Source organism: Eubalaena glacialis, chromosome 11 (genome assembly GCF_028564815.1).
Source record: "Eubalaena glacialis isolate mEubGla1 chromosome 11, mEubGla1.1.hap2.+ XY, whole genome shotgun sequence".
Classification (NCBI taxonomy): Eukaryota; Metazoa; Chordata; class Mammalia; order Artiodactyla; family Balaenidae; genus Eubalaena; species Eubalaena glacialis.
The window spans coordinates 15,021,697-15,048,938 of NC_083726.1; the positions used below are offsets into that span (position 1 = coordinate 15,021,697).

General features: G+C 46.3%; 1 protein-coding gene across 1 annotated transcript in view; it reads left to right on the plus strand.

Annotated features, from left to right (window-relative positions):
• Nucleotides 1–27,242, plus strand: part of SYN3 (synapsin III) — a 451,497-nt gene that overhangs the window by 396,599 nt on the left and 27,656 nt on the right. The window lies entirely within an intron of this gene.

Below are 27,242 nucleotides of genomic sequence, written 5' to 3' on the forward strand. Positions count from 1 at the left end.
GCTGAGGCAACAAATAAGCTCCTTCAAGGAGCTCCCTTTCTCATAGTGACAGAGGCCATGCAAGCAAATACATCATGACAGAGGGAAATGCCAGGGGGAGCAGAAGCACCTTTGGGGGGACCAGGGAAGACTTCTACACGATGGGAAACCTCAGCTGCATCTCAAAGGATGAGATATAATGCAAGTTGATAAAGCCGAGAAAAGCATTCCAAGCAATGGGACCTGCACACACAAAGGCATAAAGGCCCAAGAGAGCATCGCAAGCTGTTGGTACAGTGGGAACAGTGGTTCTCAAGCCTGGCAGGGTGTTAGAAGCACCCAGGAAGCTTTGAAATTATACTTCTACCCGGGGCCCACCCCCAGACTTTGCAGTGATTAGCTGGAGGAGGACCCAGGCACTGGGATTTTTTTCATCTCCAGGAGATGCTAATGTGACACCAGTACTTCAGAGCTCTGGGCTGGAGGGAGACATGGAAGAGTAGGTGAGACTGGGCAGGAGTCATGGCCAGATCATAGATGCATTTTATGCTGCCCTCTACAATGTGGACTTTATCTTCTGGGTCAGAGAGAGACCCACTGGTGGGGTTTAAGCAAAGAATGGGCATGGTTGGATTTATAAGGTAGAAAAAGCACTCTGGCAGCAGTGTGAGAGGAGAGGAGAGGAGTGGGAGCCAGGAGGGGAAGATTAGAAACCCTGGGAGTTATTAGGGAGACACTGCATCAGTTCAGAGAAGAAATAAGGGTTTGCACCCAGGCAGGACCAAGGCAGTGAGGAATGAGATAAGGATGCAGTCAAGAGATATGGGGAAAGCAGAATTGAAAGAACTTAGGGACTGCCTGGATGCAGGGCAGGAGAAGAAAACTGAGAATATAATGATTCCATTCACTGAAATATGAGATCAAGAAGGCTAGGCGTGAGGGGGAAGATAATGAGTTCAGTTTTTAACATTTTGAGTTGGAGGTACCAGTGGAAAATAACAACAATAATAATAATCACAAGCCATTTATTGAGCACTTACTAGGTGCTGGGCCCTGTACTCCATGCTTTATATTCATTGTATAACTTAATTGTCACAACAGCTCTATGAGGTAGATAATCTGACTGTCTCCATTTTACAGGGGGGAAAACTGAAGCTCGGAGAAGCTCGGTAGGTGAGAAGAATGATACTTATTGTATGCACATGCCACTTTGCAGAGCTGGGCACATGGTGAGGGCTCAGAAAATGGCAGTAATATTAATTATTACTATCTTCTCTCCACCGTGGGAAGGAAACCCAGGCCAAGTCTGCAGGGAAGGGAACCAATCATATTTAGAAGCCCTGTTTCTATATAGATGTATATATACTTAGTATATATGTACGTATATAGTATATAGAGATGCATATTTAAATGCCTTAGTGTGTATATATGTCGCTAGACTCATACTCCGTCTGTTGCTGCTTTTTCTTTTTGGCTTTTTAATTAGACATCTCAAATGCCTCTTGATCTTACCCATTCTCCAGTCCTACCCCATGCCCACCCCATAATTATTTTATTTCTTTAATTTTTCTCCCAAAGTTAATCTCAGTCTACTCACATTTGTTCTGTTCTATGAGGGAAATTGTGTTGCTGGCCATGCAGCCAGAGTAGGTTTTTTTCTTGTGGAGAGAAGGGAAACTTTATTTATTTCTTTAAAATATGACTCCTCTCGACTGTTCCAATGCCAAGTAAACAAAGCTGCTATTCATTTCGGCATCTCCCCATCTCTATCGTGCCCAGAGTCATTTTATCAGCAGAGCCTCTTGGGCTGTCTCTCCAAGAGCTTGGAACAGCAAATAGGAATGTTCTAAAAGTGAGTGCTATGAAAATAGAATCCCATTTAATGAGGCCACCGAGAGCAAGGCTGTGGCTCACTTGGTGAGTGCAGAAGCAAACATTATGTTTTAAGTCATGGTCAGAAAATGCCAGCTTCTCACACGTGGCCTCAGCAAAAAGCATCAGCGAGCCCATCACTAGTTAGTGACTCAGGGGCAAGGAGCTGAGGTAGCTGGAAGGAAGACTTAGAATCAGGTCACCACCCCCAAAGACCCTCTCCTCACACCTGGAGAACAACCCCCCCCATCCCCATGGTACGTCTGCCATGGCCCTGCTCTTCTTGCTACCACCCTTCAGTATCAATGTTTACTCCACCTGTGTCCCATTCATGGACTCCTAGGTATCCACAACACTTCCTCAGCAATGACCTGGCTTTGCTCTTTGGTCTCTGAGCCCTCTGCCCAATGAACAATAAAAACACTCAATGTATATAACCAGATCTGTGTGGAGCAGCTCCAGATGAAGGGAGATCTAGAGTTCCACTCAACTGGTCTCCTTGCATGGGTCCATGCCCACAAAGAAGGAACCCCCAAGCTTCTCTAAGGTACCTCAAGACTCCATGGAGTCCAGGTCGAAAACCACTCCCTTGGGTCAAAAGAGTGCCCAGAGGTCATGGTCAGCAGTTGTTGTTCATTTATTCATTCAAAAAAATAGATCCCAAACACCTACTATGTACAAGGAGCAAAGGATATAGTAGTGAATCTAACAGACAAGTCCCTGCTCTCACGGAGCTTATATCCTTGTGGGGGGTATGGACAAGTATAAGATAACGTGAGACCATGATAAGTGCAAGAAAGAACATGAGACTGGGTGATGTCATAGAATGCCATAGGGGAGTGAAAGAGCTGCTTTAGACTAGATCAGGAGAGGCCTCTCTGACGAGGACAGAGAACAATGGAACAAAGACAATAAGGAACCAGCTGTGAGACTGTCTGCAGCAAGAGCTTTGCTGGCAGAAGGAATGAGTGCAAAGGCCCTGAGGCAGCACTGAGCTTGGCAAATTCTAGGAACTGAAAGAGAGAATGAGGGGGTAGATGGAAGGAAATGAGATCAGAGAGATCAGCAGGGCCAAGATATGTGGGCTCTTGTACGTGGATGTTTACGGAACACTAGTGCGCATGGGTCAAGTTCAGATATTTTGGGCACCCACCACTATGGTAATTTTGTTCCCTGCTGAAATACAGATGGTCTCTGACTTAAGATGGCTCGACTTACAATTATTTGACTTTATGATGGTGCGAAAGTGATACGCATTCAGTAGAAACCGTACTTAGAATGTTTAATTTTGATCTTTTCCCAGGCTAGTGATATGCGGTGTGATACTCTTTCATGATGCTGGGGAGCAGCATCAAGCCTCAGTGCTCCAAGTCAGCACATGATCACGAGGGTAAACAACAGACACACTTAGAACCATCCTGTACCCAGATGCCCATTCTGTCTTTCACTTTCAGTATAGTATTCGATAAGTTACATGAGATATTCAACACTTGATTATAAAATAGGCTTTGTAGTCAGATGATTCTGCCCAACTGTAGGCTAGTGTAAGTGTTCCGAGCATGTGTAAGGTGGGCTGGGCTAAGCTATGATGTTCAGTAGGTGAGGTGCATTAAATGCATTTTCGACTTAATGATATTTTCAGCTTAGAATGGGTTTATCAGGACGCAACCCCATTTTAAGTCAAGGAAGATCTGTAATGAAATTTGGACACATTCCTCCTACATACAGGAAATGGCATTGGATGGGGAGGCCAGGAGTTCTAACTTTCAGAAAGTCCTTTTCCTTCCTTCCAGGTTTCCTCCCTTCCCTTTCCTTTCCAGAAGCTGCACCACCAGAAGCAAAGTAGCCATGTCACTCTCCAGGGGGCTTTAGATTCCTTTTCTGCAACATAAGTTGACTGGGTGACATCAAAACTCTCTTTTCCAACAAAATACTACACAGAACTTGAAATTATAACAGACATAAATGTAGTATTATATTAGCTGTCATTTCATTCTGTAACTTTTAATTCACAACATCTATTGTCAAGTCCACCAGGAGAACACTGAGACTCCTCTGATGAACTTGGTCTTGTATCAGCCTCAGCACCCAGCCTCCCTTTATATTTTGTGTCCTTGCACAGCATGGTTTTGAGAAAATCACTAGTGTTTTACCGATTTGCTCTGCAATCTGAGGTTATTCTCTAAATAAACCAAAATGGAAGGAGAAACCTTACTCTGGCGGCTGAACAAATAAGGATTGCCCAGGAAGCCCAAGTTAATGTATAGTAAACATTTGAGTCTGCTTTTTGGATGCTCGAAAATCAAGCTCTTAAATATTTTGTTTTAACAAAACAATAATCAAATTTTTGTTGCAATACTTCAAATCCTTCCATGGAACACTGAAAAACAGTCAGCATCAGCTGTCTTCCAGCAAATAGTGTTCTGGCAAACTGGCTCTCTGGGAGGGAAAAAGTGCCCAAATTTGTAGTGTTTGCCAGTTTCTAGGGTGTAAATCCTTCCACTGTGGACAGCATGAAGCTAACAATGGTTTAATAACTGGCTCACAAATTTTCTAAATATTTAACAATTGCCTCTTATAAGTCAATATGAGCCAGCTCCAGGATACCACTGCTTCCAGCCCTCATGCATAGTTGGTGTTTCTGGGTAGAGCCCCCTTGAAGGCCATCACCCAAAAACTGATACCTGCAGTGGCACACAAGGCCCTGAGACTCTGGGCTGGAGCCAGGGAGGGGCAGTTAGAACGGGGTGGGGAGCAGAGGAGCTGGCATCCTTAAGTTCAGGGCCTGGTTTGTTGTCAGAAATGGTCAGAGTGTGACCCCAGGGACAGGTGTGGTGACACCACGTTAAGCTAAAGTCCTCCCAAACCTACCTGTACTTTACACACCTCAGATCATACCCCGGGATGTCTCCCCCTTGGGACTCATCCTTCTAGACCCAGCTGAAGCAACTTCTCCCCTCTAAAGCCTTCTATCCTCTTGCCCTCATTTGAGCCAGCTCTGGACCTAGTCCAGCTCCCTCTTACTGCACCATCTTACTGTCCTGTTGTTCTACATCTGCTTGTCAGTGTTCTGGGCCGGACCTCAAGAGCAGAAACTATGGTTGGAGCCCCAGCGCCTAGCATAGGGCCTGATATTTTTGTTAATTTCTCAACAAATATTAATTGAACTCCTACTAAGTGCCAGGCAGTGTTCTGGCCACTGATAATACAGTAGAGATCAAATCAAAATCCCTGCCTTCATGAGGATTTTGATTCTAGAAGGCACTCAATGCATATTAAATTATTGTCTCATAGTCCCCTATGATCACTACTCTTAAGAAGACTAGGAGATGAGAGCTTTCATTTATTTTATTTTAACCCTGGCATAGAACCCACTCATAAACATGGCCACACTTCATAGTCCTTTTTTTTTTTCTAAAGAGAAGTTATTTTTTAGAGCATTTTTAGATTCACAGCCAAATTGAGCAGAACATACAGAGGTTTCCCATATGCCCACTTCCCCCACACGTGCACAGCCTCCCCATTATCAACATCCCCCGCTGGAGTGGTATGTTTGTTGCAACTGGTGAGTTTTATTCCGTGCTAAGAAGAAGCGAGCTGTCAAGCCATGAAAAGACATGGAGGAAACGTAAATGCATGTTACCGAGTGAAAGAAGCCACTCTGCAAAGGCTCCATATTATGTGATTTCAAATATATGTAAAAGGGAAAACTATGAAGACAATAAAAAGATCAGTGGTGAGGCTCAGACGGCTGCCTAGCCACAGCCAGCACCGTCAGCCCCTTTGAGGCTTGAATTGGAGGAGAAGGCCACAAAGGGATATCCTCTGTTGAGACGATCCCTGGCTCGAGGAGACTTTCTTTGGGGTTGACCTGAACAATATACATCCCTCTGGCAGTTTTCTGTTCCCCCTTAGCGATGTTTTGGAGACTGGTAGAAAAGCTTTTCCCTTGGCCTGGACAGTAGATCCAAACACCTGAGCCCTAGTTTTACAGAGATATGGAAACTAAAGCCCAGAAAAGAGAAATCACCCATATTCACACCCAGTGTACAGCCTCCACAAGAGCTCAGTTCTCCAGATACTCAGCTCGGTATTTGACGACATGGAGATGGCCCTCCTGAAGATAAAGATCAGGAAAGAGGGAATCCAGAATTTAATGAGCTGAGAGGAAGAACTGTCATGCTGACACCATATAATACAAAGAGAACCTGCTTCATCACTTCTGGGTCAATAAAGTTTGAAAGCCACCAGCGGAAAAGACAATAAGCAAAGAGGTCAGCCTACCAATTGGAACATAATTTGCTCAAACTTGGACTTAACCCTTCATATTTCTCCCCAGTCTACCCCCTGCCATTTCCCCATATAGACTCTTAGCAAGGAAAAAGTTAAAAGCACAACTTATAAAATTTGTAGGTTTTGGCACGTCCAAAGGGCTGCGTCCAGAGTGTGGAGTTCCGGAGTTTGGAGCCGTGTGGCTGACAGGGTCTTGGTGCTCCGGCTGGGTGTCAGGCCTGAGCCTCTTAGGTGGGAGAGCCGAGTTCAGGGCATTGGTCCACCAGAGACCTCCTGGCCCCACGTAACATTAAACAGCAAAAGCTCTCCCAGAGATCTCCATCTCAACGCTAAGACCCAGCTCCACCCAATGGCCAGCAAACTCCAGTGCTGGACACCCCATGCCAAACAACTAGCAAGACAAGAACACAACCCCACCCATTAGCAGAGAGGCTGCCTAAAATCATACTAAGTTCACAGACACCCCAAAACACACCACCGGACGCGGCCCTGCCCACCAGAAAGACAAGATCCAGCCCCACCCACCAGAACACAGGTACTAGTCCCCTCCACCAGGAAGCCTATGCAAGCCACCCACTGGGTGCAGACACCAAAATGGTTCTGAAGAACCTAGGGACAGGACAGGAAGAAAGACGCAGATGTAGAGAATGGACTTGAGGACACGGGGAGGGGGAAGGGGAAGCTGGGACGAAGTGAGAGAGTGGCATGGCCATATATACACTACCAAATGTAAAATAGATAGCTAGTGGGAAGCAGCCGCATAGCACAGATAGATCAGCTCGGTGCTTTGTGACCACCTAGAGGGGTGGGATAGGGAGGGTGGGAGGGAGACGCAAGAGGGAAGAGATACGGGGATATATGTATACGTATAGCTGATTCACTTTGTTATACAGCAGAAACTAACACAACACTGTAAAGCAATTATACTCCAATAAAGATGTTAAAAAAAAAAAAATCAGTGTTTGCCAGGGGCTAAAGGGGGTGCCTAATAGGCAGAGCACAGAGGAGTTTTAGGGCAGCGAAAGTATTCTGTATGATACTATGATGGTGTACACTTTGGGTGACAATGATGTTTCATTGTAGCTTCATAGTCTTTTGATTTTGTTTTTTAGTTATGATTTGGGAATATCCCAAGGCCTATTAATGTACCATTGTCATAGACTAGGGGTTGTAGGAGGAGGCTGCTGGTGACATATTTATCCACTGTCAACCATTAATATTTTAGGTGGAGTTGTTTGGGGTTTTGGGGGTTTTATTGTTTTTTGTTTGTTTGTTTTTTGTTTTGTTTTGTTTTTTACAGTTTAGGCAGATCTGGGAAGAAGGCAAATAAATGGTGTAAGCTTGAAATTTCGTGGAGACAGGATGAGAAAAAGGCCCCCGACTCTGGCTCCCAGCAGCCAGGGCTCTGTGTGAATCCCAGATCCTGAGATGAGGAGAGATCACAGATTAGCCCAGAGATCACAGAATTAGCAGCTATTCCCACTGCCTCCTGGTTATTTGGGGCACTGGAGATCAGAAGGAAGACAAAGGGAAGGGAAGGGAGAAATTGCGAAGAAAGTTGAATGAGAGGATGAGGTGAAGGAAAGGGGATGCTGGGGGTTGAGGAGTCAGAGGTTTGTTGCTTCTCAGAGTGAAAATGCCAAATTCTAGGAGAACCTAGAAGGGCCTCCCCAGTCTTCACTGTGCAGCACCATAGCCCTAAAGACGGGGTGGACTGTAGTCATGATTTATAACAAACCTACAGATCACCTATTCTGTTATTTATCCAGCATTTTTAAAACAGCACACATATACACATACAATACACACACACATACACGCTCCCTCTGTCTTTGCTTAAATAAATGTATTTTTCAATGACATTTTATATCATGATCATAGATTATGAGTTTTATGGCCCAGATAGTTTTTCCTAATACACATTGAAATAAATATCTAACTGTTAAAAGTTAAATGTTCATTTGCGTGCCCTCTAAGTCATCCCTTGGACCGCCAATGCCATGCAAACCACATTGTGGTGCACTGGTAGAGAGAAGTTGGCAGACTTGGAGACAGTCTCAGTCCTTGATTCTGCCCCTCCCTATGTGTCAGTTGCCTCATCTGCAAAATGAGAGGGTTGACCAGATGCCCTCTCAGGTCCCTTCACACTCTGAGGTTCTGAGCTGTTCACTGAATAAACTTAGTTATTGAAGGCCGCATACCCAGGCCAGAGCTTTCAGCACCCTGCCCTCTCTCCTCCCACCAAAGCTTCCCCACACCTCCCTGTTACACCCCCTTTCCTTACTACAAGGCACATCCTCCTGGGAGAGAAACCTGCACAGATCCAACCCCAAAATGAAAATTACGTTTTTTAATTAGAAGAAAAACACCTCAATTTTTCCAAACCTCAGCACAGCTCTCTTAACTTCCTTAACTTTGGTAAAGTGAATAATACCCCTTGCCAGGGAGTCACATCCCAACCCACACAAAGGAAATCTCTCTATTGTTTTTTGAAAAATGTTTACAATGGCCTTTAATATCTCAATGTTTCACAAGGGAGCCAGACAGACAAGGAGTCTAACCATCCCCTGGTAGGACCGCCACACTTAGCATCCTCCTCCACTGTCTGGCCGGAGACAGACAACATCTAAGTCCTTCAGGAAAGTCAGCAGGTTTTCAAACCCTCCCTAAAAGAGCAGTGTGTGGAGGGAGGGGAGTTAAATACCATGTTTAATCGACCGCAGAATCTGCCCACGAGCAAGATTAGGTATGGCATTGCTATACCTAACACGCCTTCAGCATTGCCCCTATTAAAACCACTCTACAGACAACTGGGAGAGAGGCCTCCACACCCAGAAAATATAAGCCACCAGGGCCAGGAAAGTAAAAGAAGAGATACTTGTGTATCTCTATACTTTGTGTATAGTGACTTTACAAAATCTCTAGATACCTTATCCGTAAAGGTCCTTTTAGTTAATCAGGAGCAGCTTACATTCGTTGTTTTGTGCCAGACACCATTCAGTTGCTTACATGGTTTATCTCACTAAATCTTTGTAGTAACTCTATGAGGTATGTACTATTATAAACCCCATTTTACAGTTGAGAATATCAAGGTTTAGAGAAGTTGAGAAATTTCCCAAGGTCACACAGCTAGTAAGCAGTAAAGTCTGATTCCCAAACCCATGCTCAAAGCAATACCTTCCATGTGTGGGTCATTTTGTATTTTTTAGAACTCTTGCGCATTTAATAATAACTATCACTTAGAGAAATAGATGTTTAGATAGATAGATGATAGATAGATGGCTAGACAGACATAGACAGAGATATCATTTCTAATCTCCCAGTTCTGTGAGGATGGGTATAAATATTATCATCCCCATTTTACACATGAGGAAATTGAGCCCCAGAAAGATTTAAGAACTCATTCCAGGTCATGGCATCTACAAGTGCCTAAGTCAGGATTTGAACCTAGATCAGCCTGACCCCATAGTCTGTGCTTTCACTGTGCTGCCTGTAGAATTTCATCTGATTTATCTAACAACTTTGTGACTTGTGTGAGGAAAAAAAAAAGTGTGATGTAGTAGAGCCTATATCCTATTAAATGGGATTCTACAAACCTGGCCTGATTAATCAGCTTGTGGAAGTCCCTGAAAATTCTATCAGTACACAGTGGTACATCCTCTCTCTCACTCTCCTGCTTGTGTCTTTCAATGCACTTGCAAACTAGTTGTTTCCTACCTGTTTATACCTATCTTTCCATCTACCTAACCACTTCTTTATCTATCTGCTTATTTATTCTCCACTTCCCCCCCCACCAGAACATTCCCTTGCATCTGTCTTGTTTGTTACCATATTCTCAGTGCCTAGCACAGTGCCCTCAATAAATATTTGTGGACTAAGTGAATGAACACATGCTCATAATTAAGTGAACAGTAAACACCTGTTCCTCCTCCTCCTCTGAACTGTACTCCTTGGCATCTGAAAACCGACATCCAGATAGCTCTTCCTTCTGGGTGCTATGGGAGAGTAGCTGCGCGTTCTGGCTTGGCTGCAAAACACTTCATAGATGTAGGAGCCTTTGTCATAGGTGAAGATTACAGAGGAAACGTTGGTATTGTACTGTTTAATTCTGGCAAAGAAAAGTTTGAAGTCAAAAAGTGTGATCGAATTGCACATCTCATTTGTGAACGGATATTTTACCCAGAAATAGAGGAAGTTCAAGTTTTAGATGACACTGAAAGGGGTTCAGGAGGTTTTGCTTCCACTGGAAATAATTAAAGTTTATGCCTAGAACAGAAAATGAGAACATGCACTTTTTCCTTGAAAATAAAGACTTTGCTTAAAGTGAAATAAAGTAGTATAGAGCCCTGCAGGAGTTGAGAGGAGGAGGAGGAACTCGAATGAGCTGGAGTGGACCAGAAAGGCTTCCTGGAGAAGGCAATGAGTTTTAGGGCTTTGATGGATGGTAGGTGTTAGGTAGAGGAGCAAGGAGAGCATTCCAGGAAGAAAAGAGACCAGAGCCAAGGCACAGAGAGCGCAGGCTGGCATCATCCAGGACTTTGAGGCAGAGCTGCCTCAGAACAGCTAGAAGCGAAGTCTGACTGTGCTTCTGTCCTGGCCACCCCAGGAAGCCCCTAACAACCTTGCCCTTCCCCTTAGGAGCTTGAATCACCCAGAGGAGTTTACTCACCTTTGTCTAGTCCCCTCTGGAGCTGGGGACCATCCTCATTAGCAAGCTTCCCCTGACACCTCCATCTGTGTATAAAATGGCCATGTCTCTGGCCCAAACCAGGGTTGGCAAGAGAAGAAGGAGAGAGGTAGAGAACCCATGTCCACAAGGGGCTCAACAAACCTGTTCTTTCTGGGGCTTCATCAACTTGAGACTATGGAGAAGTAAAAGCAGCAGGCTCTGGGCCCAGACAATCTTCCCACTCACTGGCTGTGTGGTCTCGGGCCCTCTCGGAGCCTCATCAGTCCCCTCCAGGCACATGGAGGTGGTAATCCCTGTCTCCATGACTTCAGGATCAGTACCCACTGTCCTGAGCAGCCACCTTCTCCCCTGTCCCCTGAGTTGACAGTGGAGCACGTCAACTCCACACGTGGAATGTTAAACTTCAGTCCATCTCAGTTGTTTGCCAAACAAGCTGAGTCCCACCACAGAACACTTCTCTTTCCTTCTATGTTAGGAGGCTACTATGCGTTTAGAGAAAACCATTCCCATAAGCTCCGTGGAGGCAGGAATCTTGTCTCGTTTGACACTGCGTACGATCTCTAGCACCTAGAACAGTACCTGGCACTGAGTAGCCACGTAATACATGTTTGCTGAATGAATGAGCAATCTCTCTAGTCCTCCTGTCACACCTGCCCTGGAACTCCCAACCTTGGATCAGTCCGGCCACGAACCTTCATCTCTTCTAAACCAAGACCACTGATCTGATGCTGCAACTACAAATGTATGGCCTCTAGCCTTAGGAGCCCCCAGTTGTCTTGGCAAAGCTTTTACATCTCCCTAGTCAGCTGCCTTTCCCATCCCCATGGTGGTGTTTTCAGAACCTCACTGCACTCTGCAAGTCCCACATCCTTCCCCCCAAAAGAGGACCACGCCCCTGTCACAGAGCTCACTGATGCTGGCAGAGTCACCTCATCACCTCTGCCCTCACGTGTGTGCACCTTGCCACGCCTTTGCCCTCCCCCACACCCATCTTCCCTGTCTCAGTGCTGTCGCGTCTCCTGTTCCGAGTTCGTGTTCCCTCTGAGCTCTGGCTCTCATTTCCACCCATATCCTCTGAGACTTGGCTACCTGTCCATTCCTTCTCACCCCTGGTCCTCAGTGCTACTTCTCCACTGGCATCTTTCCAACACTGCAGCATGTTCAAATCTCACTCCGATTTGCAAAGAATAAATATGTCTTTGTGAAGCCTGTGTGCCTCTCCTACCCTGCATTTCCAGCCAAGGTTCTTCAAAGAAGAGCCTGCAGTTGCTGTCTCCACTCACTCTCCAGCTTCCTAAATCAGCTCCCACCACTCCCCAAAACTTCCTCTGGCAAAGATCGTTCATGCCTTCCAGATAGACAAACCTGATAAAGTCCTAAGTCCCTTGTTTTGCTCCTTGGCCATTTGTCATGGTTGCCCTGTCTCCTGGAATGCAGTTCTACCTCGTCTTCTGGAACACCACTCTCACCCACCTTTCCTCCTTCCTCTCCAGCCAGACTTTCTTCACCTCCTTTGCATTCCCCTCTTGCACCCTTCTGTCCGGGTGCCCTGAGGTCCCATCCTTGTCCCACACTCTTTCTCACTGTAGGTGACTCCTCAGGCCTGCACTGTCCTATTTGGTGGCCACCAGCCACACATGCCTGCTGAGTCCTTGACATGTGGCTCCATTGAGCTGGGCTGTGAGTGTAAATATACATCAATTTCAAAGACTTAGGGTACAAAGAAGAGAACCTATCTCATTCATAATTTTTATAAAGATTACACATGGAAATGATAAATATTTTTAGACATTGAGTTAAATAAAACATGTTCTTAATTTCATCTTTTTTTATTTTTACCTTTTTTAATGTGGTTACTAGAAAATTTAGAATTACACATGTGGCTCTAGGGACAGCAATGCCTTAGACAATCGCGTCCACTCCTGTGGTCTCACCTGAATCAGAGTGACACCCAAACTAATTCAGCATAGTGATAAGGCATGAGCTCCGCTGTCTGGGTTTGAACCACAGTTCTGCCACTCACTAGCTGGGTGATCTTGGGCTTAGAGCAATGCCCGGCGCATGCAAGGCACTGGATAAAAGCCATTCTTGTAGAGAGGCAGCCATGCACGGTAGTCATAGCTGGGAGCTCTGAAACCAGACTGTGGATAGGCATCCTTCTCCTTTGCTCACCAGCTGTGTGACCTTGAAGCTACTCCACCCTCCCTGGGCCTCACTGCAGCATGGCCAGAGTCCCAGTGTAGAGGGCTCCCAGCAGTGGCCGCCGTGTGGTCAGCACTCAGCACATGGTTCTCCAGCTTGGCTCCCTGGACCCCACATCCACCACGAGCATTCCCTGCATTTCCCTGCCTTTCTCTTCCCTCTGCCTCAGGTCAGTTCTGCATCACTTTTGGTCTAAACTACAGCAATCACTGCCTAAATGTTCGCCAGGGCTCCTGGCTGGCCCCTCCCATCCATTTTCCACAGTGTCTGCTGAACTGGGGTCCTAAAACCCAGAACTGCTACATCCCTCCTCTGCTGAAAACCCAGCAGTAGCTCCACATTATCCATGAATAAAACCTGCAAGATCCCCCAGCATCCACCAAACCCTCTGGGGTCCTCTCTCAGCACTGGCCTCCACACACCCAGGGCTCCTCACGCCCACTCCCTCTCCAGTCTCCAAACATGCCAGATGGTTTCACGCTCCTCTGCCTTTCCCTCCCTCTTTTATCTTCCATGATCATCCCACACCGTGTCAGCCTCTTCAACACTAGACTCAGCTTAAGTTCAAGAGTTCCCTGAACTTCTCCCCAAGCCCTCAGTGGATGTGACCCCGACTTTGTGCCTGCACTGTGCCTGTGCAGAATTCTGCCGCCCCATCGGAACCCTAGGTGCACTTTCAGCTACATGCCTGACTCCCCTTACAGACCGTGAGCATCTTAGGAACAATAATGGTGATGATGATTTATTGAGAGCGTGCTATGTGCCAGCACTGCCTGAGGACTGGACACAGGTTAACTTACCCCTCTTACCTAGAGTGCCTGAGTTGGGTACTAATTACCACTTTACAGTTGAGGGAGCTGGGAGATAGAGGTCAACTAACCCCCTTTTGGCATTTGGTGATCCAGAGTTCAAAGCCAGGCTGTCTGGCTTCAGAGACCACACTCTTAACCTCAATTTACATTTTTAAATTAACATATAATTGACACATAACATTGTGTAAGTTTAAGGTGTACAACATGTTGATTTGATACATTTATGTATTGCAATATGATTACCACCTTGGCGTAGCTAAAACCTCCATCCCATCACACAATTATCATTTCTTTTTTGTGGTAAGAACGTTTACAGTCTACTCTCTTAGCAACTTCGAAATATATAATACAGTATTGTTGACTATAGTCACTTCATTGTGCATCAGATACCCAGAACTTATTCATCTTCTAGCTGCATACTTACACCCTTTAACAATATCTCCCCGATTCCCCCCACTCCCCCAGCCCCTGTAACCACCATTCTACAATCTGTTTCTATCAGATTGGCTTTTTTTAGATCCCACATATAAATGAGATCACACAGTATTTGTCTTTCTCTGCCTGATTTGTCTCTCTTAGCATAATGCCCTCAGTGTCCATCCATGTTGTCGCAAATGGCAGGATGTCCTTCTTTCTCGTGGCTCAATTACACACACACACACACACACACACACACACACCCCGTAAATTTTTTTATCCATTCATACACTGACAGACACAGGCTGTTTCCATATCTTAGCTATTGTGGACACTGCTGCCCTTGATTTACTTTTTTTTTTTTTTTTTATTTTTGGCTGTGTTGGGTCTTCGTTTCTGTGCGAGGGCTCTCTCCAGTTGTGGCAAGCGGGGGCCACTCTTCATCGCGGTGCGTGGGCCTCTCACTGTCGCGGCCTCTCCCGTTGTGGAGCACAGGCTCCAGATGCGCAGGCTCAGTAGTTGTGGCTCACGGGCCTAGCCGCTGCGCGGCATGTGGGATCTCCCCGGACCGGGGCACGAACCCGTGTCCCCTGCATTGGCAGGCGGATTCCTAACCACTGTGCCACCAGGGAAGCCCTTGATTTACTTTTATAACCTAAGCTAGCATGGTTAACTTTGAAGCCAGGAGTTCAGAGAGGGAAGGTTACTTGCCCGAGGTCACCCAGTGAGGTACCTTCCCAGCCTCCTGGCTCTCGGTGTTCTTTTTCTTGGTTTTGGTTGGTCATGTGCCCCTGCCATGAAAGCCCAGGCTGATGGCCCCGATGGGAAGGAGGGACCCTGGGCGGCTCGCAGGCAGACATGGCCCGAAGCAGTGAAATGTTCACAGAGAGGTAGAAATAATAAGCCTGGCTGAGGGAGCATCTGCTTTGTTTGCTTGGCTTAGTGTGTTTTCATTACAGCGATCTGGAATCTGATCCGGCTAGGAGGCTCTGAGGCTCCCTTTATTCTCCTGTTGGGCAGAAAAGAGAGTGGGGTGGAGCAGCTTAGCCAAGAAGTGCTGACAGGGAGGCAGAGCCGGTCAAGTCCAGGGTCGAGACACTCCCTGTGAAAGCCCAGACAAAGGGGGTGCTAGGCAGGGACACGGGGGAGGCGGGCTCACAGTCAGGGCCTGTCACATACAGGGCGATCATTTCACGGTGAGTCAAAACCCTCCAAGTCAACCAAGATGGTGCCTTGCCTGAAGGTCGAGTTCTCAGACCCCAGAGAGGAGATTTACTAAGCATGGCTTTCAGGCAAGTAAAAAGCAGACCTTAATGAGCTCTGCAAGGAGCCTGCTGCCCTCTGTTCAGCCCACAAAGCCAGGAGGTCATGCAAGGAAGGTGGGAAAGGGCAGGAGAGAGGTTCCAGTTGGGTCAAGGGAAGATTCCGGCAACTTTTATAAAACCACTAGCAATGGTGCTATTTGCTATTCATTGTGGAAGGTCTCTTATGAGGAACCACTGAATGAATGCCTTTTGAAATTAAATGTTAGGGGGTTGTCTCTTCAACACAACTGGGGTACTTCTCTTTGTCAGATAATAGAATCACTGGGTCTGGGATTGGAAGAAGCATTAAAGGTCATCGACCAGCCTCATGCTTGACTTTGCTCCTACAATACCCTTTTCCAACCACTCAGCCATGTTGCAGGCTCTGTGGGAGTTGCCGGAGTGTAGTAATAGTAAGGAATTTGAAAAATCAAGTGCGTTAGTACAAATAAAGGTATTAAAGACTGTGGCTTAAGTGTGCAGGCAAATGGCTTCTCAAAACCAAACCCCAGAATTAGCAGATTTGCCCATCAAACTCAGACATTGCTGGGCTGCCTCAGGCTTCCCCATGTTGGGCCTGACTCAAAACACTTACAATCTGGGAAGCAGAGCAGATTACATGCTGTTTGTGGGAAAGACAGCTCCCAAAGAGAAAGGAGAGGAGAATGGGCTGGGCTCCTACGTGTGCCCCATTTCTCCTTCAGACCCTCTGATCTGAATCTGTCACTCCCTTTGAGGAGGAGTGAATGACAGGGGCAGATGGGCCAGCAGTGTCACTCCCTCCACACGGAAGGAAACTGCAGGAGTTTGGAAATAAGAGAGTCCCCTGATAGCTTTCCCCCAACCTAAAGGTACTCTGCTGCTGCTGAAGAAAAGGACCCCGTGCCCCCAAGTCCCTTCGGAGGGAAAAATTGTGCCTCAGACAAGAGCCTCAACAAGAACACCTTCCTGCAGACACACCCATGGGCCAGCAAAGCAGGTTTAGACAGCCAGTAGCAAGTAAATGAATCGACCCTGAAAGTAACAGAAAATTCCACCTCAAACTGGCTTAAACACTCTGAAAGCCTGGGGATTAGTGTCTCAGTGTCACCGAGGTCCTAGGCTCATTCTGTCTCTGCTGGCTGGCCTCAGGCCCAGCTTCATTCTTGGGCAGCTTCCTCTGTCCTACCCTGGCTGCTAGTGGCATTCTGGGTTATATGCTTCGTGCCTCCCTGTTCACATCCATCATGGAGTGAGATGTTCTCTTCTGCCTCATTGAGACAGTTTATTCATGCATGAGTCCAGCCCTGGGCCATTGAGAGAAGCGTGCTGTGTTCTGATTGACTGAATATAATCAGGATTCACCTCTTGTATGGGGAGTAGCTTCAGTTCCCCCTGAAACCCATGGTTGGGTGGAGATGGGTAGGTACCTAAACAAAATTGGGGTTCTATTAGGATGGAGGAAGCGGGGAATCGATATTGAGTAGACTGTGAGATGGGGACTTGCTACACGATGCGCATTGGGGTCTGCACTTGGGAACACTGCCTTGGGAAGTGAGGGAAGCAGGATTAGGCAGAGGGAGAAGTTGAACTGCAGTGCAGTTACAATAGGGACCTCAGCTGACTCCATCAGGAGTTCCAGAGCTGAGATGGCCCTTCAGAATTGTCCCAAATCATGGCAAGAGACTGGGCTGTTGAACTCCTGCCGCAATCAGTCATTGGATGTGGGCTGTCCTAGGAATGTGGTGTAAACTTGGGCAAGGCATCTCGCCTTAGCTGAGGGCGGTTCCTGGGGAGAAACTCAGCCATGAGCCCTCAGCAGCCACCACCCCAGGCAGCTCGGGGAACAGGTGCCTCTGTCCTTAAGGGGGGATCCGGGTGGCACACCACAGGATTCACTGCAGAAGGCAGGAACCGTCTTAGAGTATCTGTCTCTGCTGAGAACCCAAGGTGGACTCTGGGGTGACATGGCAGTCCTTCCCATTGATGCCCTGCTCTGAACACCCCCAGCTTCCCCTGAGCAGCCACAGGAGGGAACTGAACATGAAGGCACTTTGTAAACCAGGCAAGAAGAAAGGAAGGGAGGAGAGAGGGGGAGAGAATAGGAGGGAAGGACCTAGACTCACCTTACGGAAGAGAAGAGGGCTGAAGAGCAATCGAGTGGCCCCTGAATGACCACCCAGATCCACTCTCCTGCACAGAAAAGTCCAGAGTTCTGGGAAGCCTCAGCCCCCTTGGTTCCTTAACAGGATGGTGTCACAGAGAGAGCTGTGGTTCTCCTCCTGCCTCCGTGGCTGTGCCTTTGTCCTCTGGGCTGCTTCCCTCTAATCTCCCCAACCTCTACACTCTGGCACGTGAGGCTCAGGCTTCTGACCCCTCCTCTAGCTCCTCCCCGTCCATAGGCTATTTCATTCAATTCCATGGCTTTCTGAACCATCTATACATCCCTGACTCATGAATTTAAATCTCCAGGGGAGCCCTCCCTTCTGAACCCCAGACTTGTATGACCAAATGTCCACCAGGACCTTGGAGAATGGACACAACTGAGCACTTAGTTTTCCCCCCAAACCTGCTCTTTCCACAGCCTTTCCCGTTTGGGGAGGAGGCAACCACCAAACCTGCTCTTTCCACAGCCTTTCCCGTTTGGGGAGGAGGCAAGGGGGAGAGGGGACCCATCCTGCCAGTTGCTCCAACCAAAATCCCTGAGCTCATGTTTCACTCCTGCATTTCTCTCACATCCCACGTCCTACCCATCAGCAAATCCTTTCAGCTCTACCTTCAAAATATTTCAAGAATCTGCCGCCCTGGTTCAAGCCACTGATGTCTCCTACCCGTGTTGTTAAAGTAGCCTTCCAACTGGTCTCCCTGCTTTTTAGCCCTTGCTTTAGTCTTCTCACAGCAAAGGAATCCTTTTAAATTGTGCGTCAGATTGTGTCATTTCCCTGCCCCAACCCTCCCTGGCTCGCCCCAGCATCAGAGTAAAAGCTGAAATCCTCCCAATGGCTCTGGACCCCGCATGACTTGTACCCCTGCCCCACCGCTCTGATCTGCATCCACACCAGCCTCCCTGCTGCTCGTCAAACACACTCAGCAATCCAAGGTCAACCTCAGACCTTGGCATTCATCCTTCCCCTCCTAAGGTGGGCCCATCACTCGTTCCTTCACTTCCTCCAGGTCTCTGCTCAATGCCATCTTATTAGGGAGAACTCCAACAACCTCGATATGAAATCACATCCCCACCCTAACCCCTGTAAGCCCCACCCCCTTAGCCTAATTTATGTCCCCCATAATGTTCATCTCTACCTAATATGTCATATATTTATTTGTTTACTAACTTCTCAACCCCATCAGTGTATCCCTGGTGCCCACGACAGTGCCTGGCTTATAGCAGGGGCTCAATATTTATTGAATGAATGGCTGGGCTTTGGAGTCAGACAGACTTTGGTTGGAATCTCAACACTTCCACATGCCAGCTCTGGGTCCTGCAGCCAATTACATAACCTTGCTGGGCCACAGTCTTTTCATGTGTGAAATAGGGAAATAATAGTTCTTACTACATAGGATTGTTACAAAGGCTATGTGAATTAATATACAGCTGTTAGAATGGCACCTGACTCATGAAAAGTACTCATTAAGAGTAGCTGTCATGGTCCATCATTATTGTTATTACAATCATTGTTATTATTTATTCACCGGATGAGTCACACGGTCCCAGCCCAGTGCCCCACCCCAGCCCCCAACCTCTTCTCTCCAGCCAGAGGTGGAGTGGGTGATTCAGGTGGTGGCAGCCTGCCCTGTGAGTCGGCTCTGAGCCTCAGCCATGCCGGGGTCCCTGGCATAGGCTGCCTTGGCCAAGGGGCCCTTGGGTTGAGTCATCAGGGCCATGATTCCAGCTGGGGGACACCTCAGCTGTGGAGTTTGGCTGGCAGAGTTTGTCCTCCCCAGGCCCTTCCAGGAAGAGACTGGGCACCTGCCCCATTGTGCTCTCAGGAGCTACCCTTTGCCAACTCAAGTCCATCTGTCAGTAGAGTTTGCAAAAAGCCAGGCGAGGATACGGGGTGCGGGGGGGAGGAAAAAGATACGAAGGAGAAGAGTTGCCTTGATCCTTTGCTTTCAAAGCAGGGCAATGTCGTGAACAGATCATGGGGTTCTGAACTCACCAGACCAGATCTGAGTCTCTATCCCTCCACTTACTAGCTGGGAGACCTTGGACATGTCCTTCGCTTCTCTGAGCCTCATCTGTGAAATGGGGAGGATAACATCTCCCTCTCAAGGATACCAGGAGGATTGACTGAGTGGTCATGTTGTCTTCAAGTCCCAACTCTTTCACAAAGCCTTCTCAGATCTGCCCTATATGGTCTCTGAGTTTCCGTGACTTTTGTAAAAGTGGAGGAGGAATTCCCTGTCTCCCCATTTCCCCTACCTCCCACAGGAAAGGGAGGGACCAATCTAATACATCCTTCCTTTATTCATTCAACAGCTCTTTTTTTTAATGAATTTATTATTTATTTATTCATTTATTTATTTTTGGCTGTGTTGGTTCTTCGTTGCTGCGCGCAGGCTTTCTCTAGTTGCAGTGAGCGGGGGCTTCTCGTTGCGGTGACTTCTCTTGTTGCGGAGCACAGGCTCTAGGCGCGCGGGCTTCAGTAGTTGTGGCACGCGGACTCAGTAGTTGTGGCTTGCGGGCTCTAGAGCACAGGCTCAGTAGTTGTGGCGCACAGGCTTAGTTGCTCCGCAGCATGTGGGATCTTCCTGGACCAGGGCTCGAACCCGTGTCCCCTGCATTGGCAGGAGGATTCTTAACCACTGCACCACCAGGGAAGTCCCCATTCAACATCTCTTTATTGAGCACCTACTGCATGCCAGGTGCTGTGCTAGCGCTGGAAATCATGGGCTAGTGGGAGAAGCAGATAGGGTATAAATGAGCAAAGAAATACAGTTGTAAACTTTACTCAGTACTAGGCCAGAGAAGAACAGGTTGTTAAAAGACAAAAACATGGCAGAGCTGTTGGAGGAACTTCTGAGGTGGTGACACATGAGCAAAGCCTTGAGGAATGAGAATGAGTTGGCCATGCAAGGACAGGAGTGAAGAACCTTGCAGAAAGAGAACAGCACATGCAAAAGCCCAGAGGCAGGAAAGAGCTGGGGTAGTTGAGGAAGTGCCAGTGTCACGACCGCATGCAGGGAGCCTGAGGGGAGGCTGGGAAAGGGGCCGGGCCCACATGGGTCCCACCTCCTGATGTCCTTTGTCTCAGGGATCAGCCTTGCACGGCCTGTTCCCACTGCCTCAAAACAGTTGTCTCGTTAATTTTTTCCAGCTTTATACTTGTTTACAGAGACAGGGCTCGGGTGGGTACATCATGACTGGAAGCACTTAGGGTTGTTTGTGAAGATTAAATGAGATACTATAGGTGAACTGTGTAGTACAGTTCCTGGCACATAGTTAGTGCTCAATAAGAAATAGATATCTTGAAAGAATACATGTGAAAATAATGAGATACATATAAAGCCCCGCGCCAACACCCACTTCAAACTGTTTCTTTGTGATTTAAAGGAGAAGAGAAGCTTTGGATTTAAATTCATTCTCTTCTTCATAATCATGACAAAGAAAGTTGGAGTAGAATCCATCACCTCATCTGGGAAACCTTCCCTGGCACCCACCCCAGGGTGCATCAGGGTCCCTGTGCTGCACACCTGGCCTCTGTCGCAGCATCCATCACCCTCTGTTGAATTGCCTGTCCGTGTACCTGTCTCTCCCATGGACTGTGAACTCCTCAGTGGCAGGGCCTGTGCCTTGATTATCTGTTTAATACAGCACTTAGACAACATTTTATTTTATTTCAGATACGTTCAAGGACTAGTCCAAATAGTCTCCTTACACTCGTTAACTAACCCACATTTGAGCTAAGAGCCTGGTCCTGATGAATCAATCTAGAACAGAATTTACATCATTTTAAAAAGCGCAATATCCTTGTAATTTTCCTAAAATAGGGACTGGTTTAAAGCACTGACGGGTTTATTGGATATCCCGCCCCCATGGGTTTCTCAGACCTACGTTTCACATGAAGAGCAGACAGGCTGTTCGCCAGGGGTGTTGCATCAGAGGCTTGTGTCATTCACTGCTGGGGGGAGGGCGCCAAAAGTAGTAACATTAGGCCTACTGTTCCCAAACCCTGCACCCAACGCCCTAGGGCAGCAGAGTATATTTTAATTTTCAAGGGAAACACAGCAGTTCTGGGCAACGGTCAGACACCATGCAAATTACTAGCCGAGGTGGTTCACAGTTTCAACATTAGATCACAACATGTTCCTTTCGATGACATCACATCTTTGCAAAACTGGGTTTTGGGCGGTAGTTGTGCTAAAAGGCAAGTGCTCTGTGAAAATCAGTGTGGAACAGGAAATGCAGGTGAAGTGACCTCTCTGATTCTAAGGTTCAGGAATTTGTGCAGTGCCCAGCAAGCACACACATCCCATTTGTAAGTAATTGTAGTTATTTAAGAATGAAATAAAAATATTATGTGCATTGTTTATTTCAGTTACTAAGTTGTTAGAACATAAATATTTATTAAGCTATTTAGCTCTAACTACTTAACGAATGAAGCTGCTTAGTACTTCTTTTGGCCTTGGAATGCCGTGAAATCATTCCTGAGATGGGCATCGTAAATCCAGAAAGTTTCAGAATTTCTGCATTGGCTTCTTTGAAACTCACATTTACCTCTTTTAAGCTTTTTTTTTTTTTTTTAAATGAAATGGCAATCCTCTTTTTTTTTTTTTTTAATTTATTTATTTTTGGCTGTGTTGGGTCTTCGTTTCTGTGCGAGGGCTTTCTATAATTGCGGTGAGCGGGGGCCACTCTTCATCGCAGTGCGCGGGCCTCTCACTATCGTGGCCTCTCTTGTTGCGGAGCACAGGCTCCAGACGCGCAGGCTCAGTAGTTGTGGCTCACGGGCCCAGCCGCTCTGCGGCACGTGGGATCTTCCCAGACCAGGGCTCGAACCCGTGTCCCCTGCATTGGCAGGCAGACTCTCAACCACTGCGCCACCAGGGAAGCCCTCTCTTTTAAGTTTTTGATGCGGAGCTCAGGAAAGATTCTGAGCTAAACTCTGTAAGCATGGCCTGATGTTAATGATGTAAGCACAGAACCTACACTTAGTCCTGCCTTGAGAGTCTAGGTGCGGCAAGACTGGAAAACATTTACTGGGAGGGAAAACAGAGATTTAACTCTTCCCCTTCACTCCATCTAATTAGCTTCTTAATGAGCATAGACCACTTTGTAATGAGCTGGAAGCACGCCTTCCTGTTATAAAAACAGAAAAACAAGCATCCATTTGTGTGCCCGAGTTACAGTTTCATTATCTCGAACTAGGAGTGGCCTGAATATCCAGCTGGCTCAACCAGCTAATTATTGCCAGAAAGAGACCACAGAGCAAGTGTTCTGAAGCTACAGTTATTATTTTTGGTAGATCCCCTCGTAGCTTTTAGCTTATTCGTAGATAACCTGGTTCAGTCAATTGCCTCAAATAGTTATCTTTGAAAAAAAACAAGCTTGTCCCAGCCATCACACCAGATGGAGCATGCTCCAGAGTGGGCCTCCTACGGGAACTTGAGGGAGATGGATGTGGCGGGGGTGAGCCGCCGGTCACACTTGCCCGGAATGTTTTCTAGGCCATTGAAATAGGGCGATGGACTTCAACGGCTCAAGTCTATCAAGTTTAATTCCAAGCCTTCTTCTAGGAAGGATCTCGACCCCATTCCCAGCGTTCACCTTTAAGAGGAAGTGGGATTGCCCTTCCTCAAGCATGAGCCCCTATTAGCCCTCAGCTGCCACAAAAAGATGTCAAGGCTCAGTTTTCTGCTAATGCTTGTGAGTGAGTCTCTTTTCCACCAGCAGCCTCAGCCCAAGGGCTACTGCACCTCCTTTTCCCTTTGCCTAGATTCTCTTTACCCAGCTATTCCCATGACTGGCCCCTTCATTTATTCTTTCAGCAAATATTTATTGAGCATCTGCTGTGTGCCAAACACTATGCTGGGTGTCAAGGGTATAAAAAGGAACGATAATAACAGTTAACATTTATTGAATGCCTGTAATGAACAAAGAGTTCTTCTAAACTATTTACATGTATCTCATTTAATGCTCAACAACAATCCAAGTCATCCACCTTTGATCAGGAGTAGTTTCTTTATATTAACAAGTTACCCACATTTTGCTGATAAGGAAAGTGAGACACAGAGAAGCTAAGTAAATTCCCCAAGATCATGCAGCTAATAAGTGATGGAGCTGGGATTTGAGCTTGCATTCTTCAACACTCTGTTATATTGTCTCCTAGCAAGACACAGGAGGCTCTGGTTTTATTTGGCTTACATTTTAATGGCGGAGAGAGACAATAGCACATTAGCAAATAAGTAATTTCAGATAGTCAAAGATGGTGAGAAAAAATAGTGATAATTCAGTACAGACTTCCCAGGAAGGAGTAGCTACTTGATATCAGGTAGTTGGAAAAGCCTCTGAGGGGTCATCTGGGCTGAGACCTGAAGAAACCAGCCATGGGAAGGTATTCAGGAAAATTATTCCACCAGCGGGAATAGCAAGTACAAAAGCAGTAAGTCAGAGACAAGTTTGGCTGAGTGCAAAAGAGAGATGACCAGGAACCAGATCATATAAGCTTTTCAACCTGGGCTGCACACATTTGCCTGGGAAGCTTCCAAAAATACTGATGACTTGGCCCACGCCCAGAGAGTCTGAGGAAATCAGTCTGAGGTTTGGCTTAGGCAAGAGGAATTTTAAAAGAGATGATTGCAGCAGTCCAAAGAGGGATGATGTGGCCTGGACCAGGGTGGTGGCAGTGGAGATGCCACTCTCCTTCTAGCTGCTGCTCTCTCCACACAACCCACCTGTGGCCACAGGAAGCACGTACATGCTTAGCCTGGACAAACCAAGGGCAGGATGCTTACCTGCAGATGGCCTGGGAAGGCTTCAGCACCAGACACATACCAGTCTTGCTGGGTGTCCCACTGAAGCTCCTACCAGACGTAGCACAAGGGAGGAGTGGTAGGCTGGCATAAACTTTCCCTAAGAAATCACCGTCTCAGAATCTCTAACCTCCAGCAACCCAACCTTGTAATATCAACGTGGGTGAATCTACCAGTTCTTGGCCATAGTGGTCTCTGTCACAGATCACTTTGGGAGGTGGCATCTTTGTCTTCTTGCTGCAGCTCTAGTTGAGACAATGCATTCATCAGGGTTGTCCAAAGAAACAGAAGCAATAAGAAGTGTATACAGAGATTGATAGATTTATTTTAAGGAATTGGCTCCCTTGACTAATTTGTCTTCTAAAGTACAGTTCAGTGGCTTCCTCAAGGAGGAACCATCACCACTGTATAATTCCAAGGCATTTTCCTCACCCCATATCCTTTAGCAGTCACTCCCCATTCCCCTTCTACCTCAGCTCCTGGCAACTACGCATCTACTTTCTGTCTCTGTGGATCACCAGCTTATACTAAAGCAAATCCCAGATACCACATCATTTCCTCTGTAAATATTTCAGTATGGGGACTTCCCTGGTGGTCCAGTGGTTAAGAATCCGCCTTCCAATGCAGGGGACGTGGGTTCGATCCCTGGTCAGGGAACTAAGATCCCACATACTGTGGGGCAACTAAGCCCGTGCGCCACAACTACTGAGCTCACGCACTCTAGAGCCCATGCACCACAGCTAGAGAGAGGCCCACACACCGCGAGGAGCCCACATGCCGCAACTAAGACCCGATGCAGCCAAATAAATAAATAAACAAATATTTTTAAAAAAATATTTCAGTATGAATTTCTAATACATAAGGACTTCTTTTTTAACATAGCCAAATACTATTATTACACCTAAAAGTTTGGTAATAATTCTTTAATATCTAATAAATAGTCAGTATTCAATAGTCCTATGTTAATTGATTTTCTTTCATTGTATCCAAATAAAGCTTTCATATTTCACATGGTTGGTATGACGGAAGTCTCTTTTGATCTGTAACAGTTCCCTTCCTTCTGTTTTGTTTTTCTTGTCATTTATTTGTTGGAAGGGAAAAAAAGGTCATTTTCCTGCAGAATTTCCTACCTTCTGAATTCAGCTGATTACAGCTCTGTGGTGTTCTTCCAATGTCTGCATTTCTTATAACCTGGTGGATGAATATAGAGACTTGGTCTGATTCAAGTTCTAGGTTTTGGCAAGAATATTTCATAGGTGGTAGTGAGTGTTTCTCTTGCATATCTGTAGATGTAATCACGTCTGACTATCTCTCTTTTAGGATTTAAGACTGATCTGTGAGTTCAGGTGTTGTCTGCCTGATATACGCATTAGGGAGTTCTCCATCAGTCTTTCCCAATGGTCTTTGGCATTGAGCATTGTTGCCTAGATCTGTTGTTGCAGTAACATAATTGTTGCAGAAGGCTGACATTCTCATTCTCTTACTTCTTCTGCATTTATTAGCTGGCACTCATCTAAAAAGAAGAACTTTTCCTCATCAATTTGGATGACTATACAGGAGATAGCTTTGGCACTGGATGAATAATTGCATAAATAACTGTAAAAAAAAAAAAAGCATTGATTGATGGTTCAAGGTCAGCAAAGAATCTCAACAACTATCTAATTAAAGATAAACAAATTTGGTTGAGCACCTACTAGGTGCCAGGCGCTATGCTAGGTAGGTCCTTTGACATTCATTATAATTCCATTTAAAAATCATAATAATCCTGCAAGGTAATTGTTATAATCACCTTTAATAGGTAAGGAAACTAAAGCTCAGAGAAGTAACTTAGGTAAGATCAAAGAGCTGGATTACATGTATAGGAAGAGCGCACCAAAGTCTTGAATGACATAGAGCTGAGAGGGAGAGTTAACAGGTCAGACGACAGAATCAATATTGGATTCCAACCAAGACTGGAAAAGGTAGACATGAAGTCCTACTCGGGGATTAAAACCACTCAAGTCCAAGCTTGGAGAGATGTGGATTCTCAGGATCTTGTGTTTAAAAATGATCTAGAGACATTAGCTTAGAACAAGCTCCACATGGATCTTAGAAATGCTAATATTTTATTTAGCTGCGTTAATAGGAGCAAGATAATTAGTAGGCACGAAGCTCCATTTGGATAAGAATCATAAATCTTGAAATCTTGTTCTCTGTTGCATCCCCAGCCCCCAGCATAGTATCTGGAAAAATGATCAGTTAGTCTCTGAATATAATGGGCACTCAATACATATTTGTAAATACTTACATATATTTATTCAATCATAAAACAAATTTACTAAGCGCCTATTTTTCCCTGCTGTTATAGGTGCTTGAAATACAACAGTGCTCTTGCAGAGCTTATATTCCAGTGGAATGGTAGGGAAGAAAGACAACAAACAAATAAATAGATAAGGAAGTGGTGGTGGAAACGTTATGGAGAAAAATTAAGCAGGGTAATGTGAATGAGGAGTGCTGGGTGGGAGGAGTAACCTCACACACGGTGGTCAGAGAAGGCAGCTCTAAGAAGGTGAGGCTGGAGGAGAGACCTGAATGAAGTGAGGCTGTGAGCCATGCAAGCAAGGAACAGCAAGTGCAAAGGCCCTGAGGCAGGATTAGGCCAGATGTGTTCCAGATAGAGTGAGGTGACAGTCTTATCCAATCTCAGCTGGTAGAACCACATCTGGAGTATGTGTGTAATTT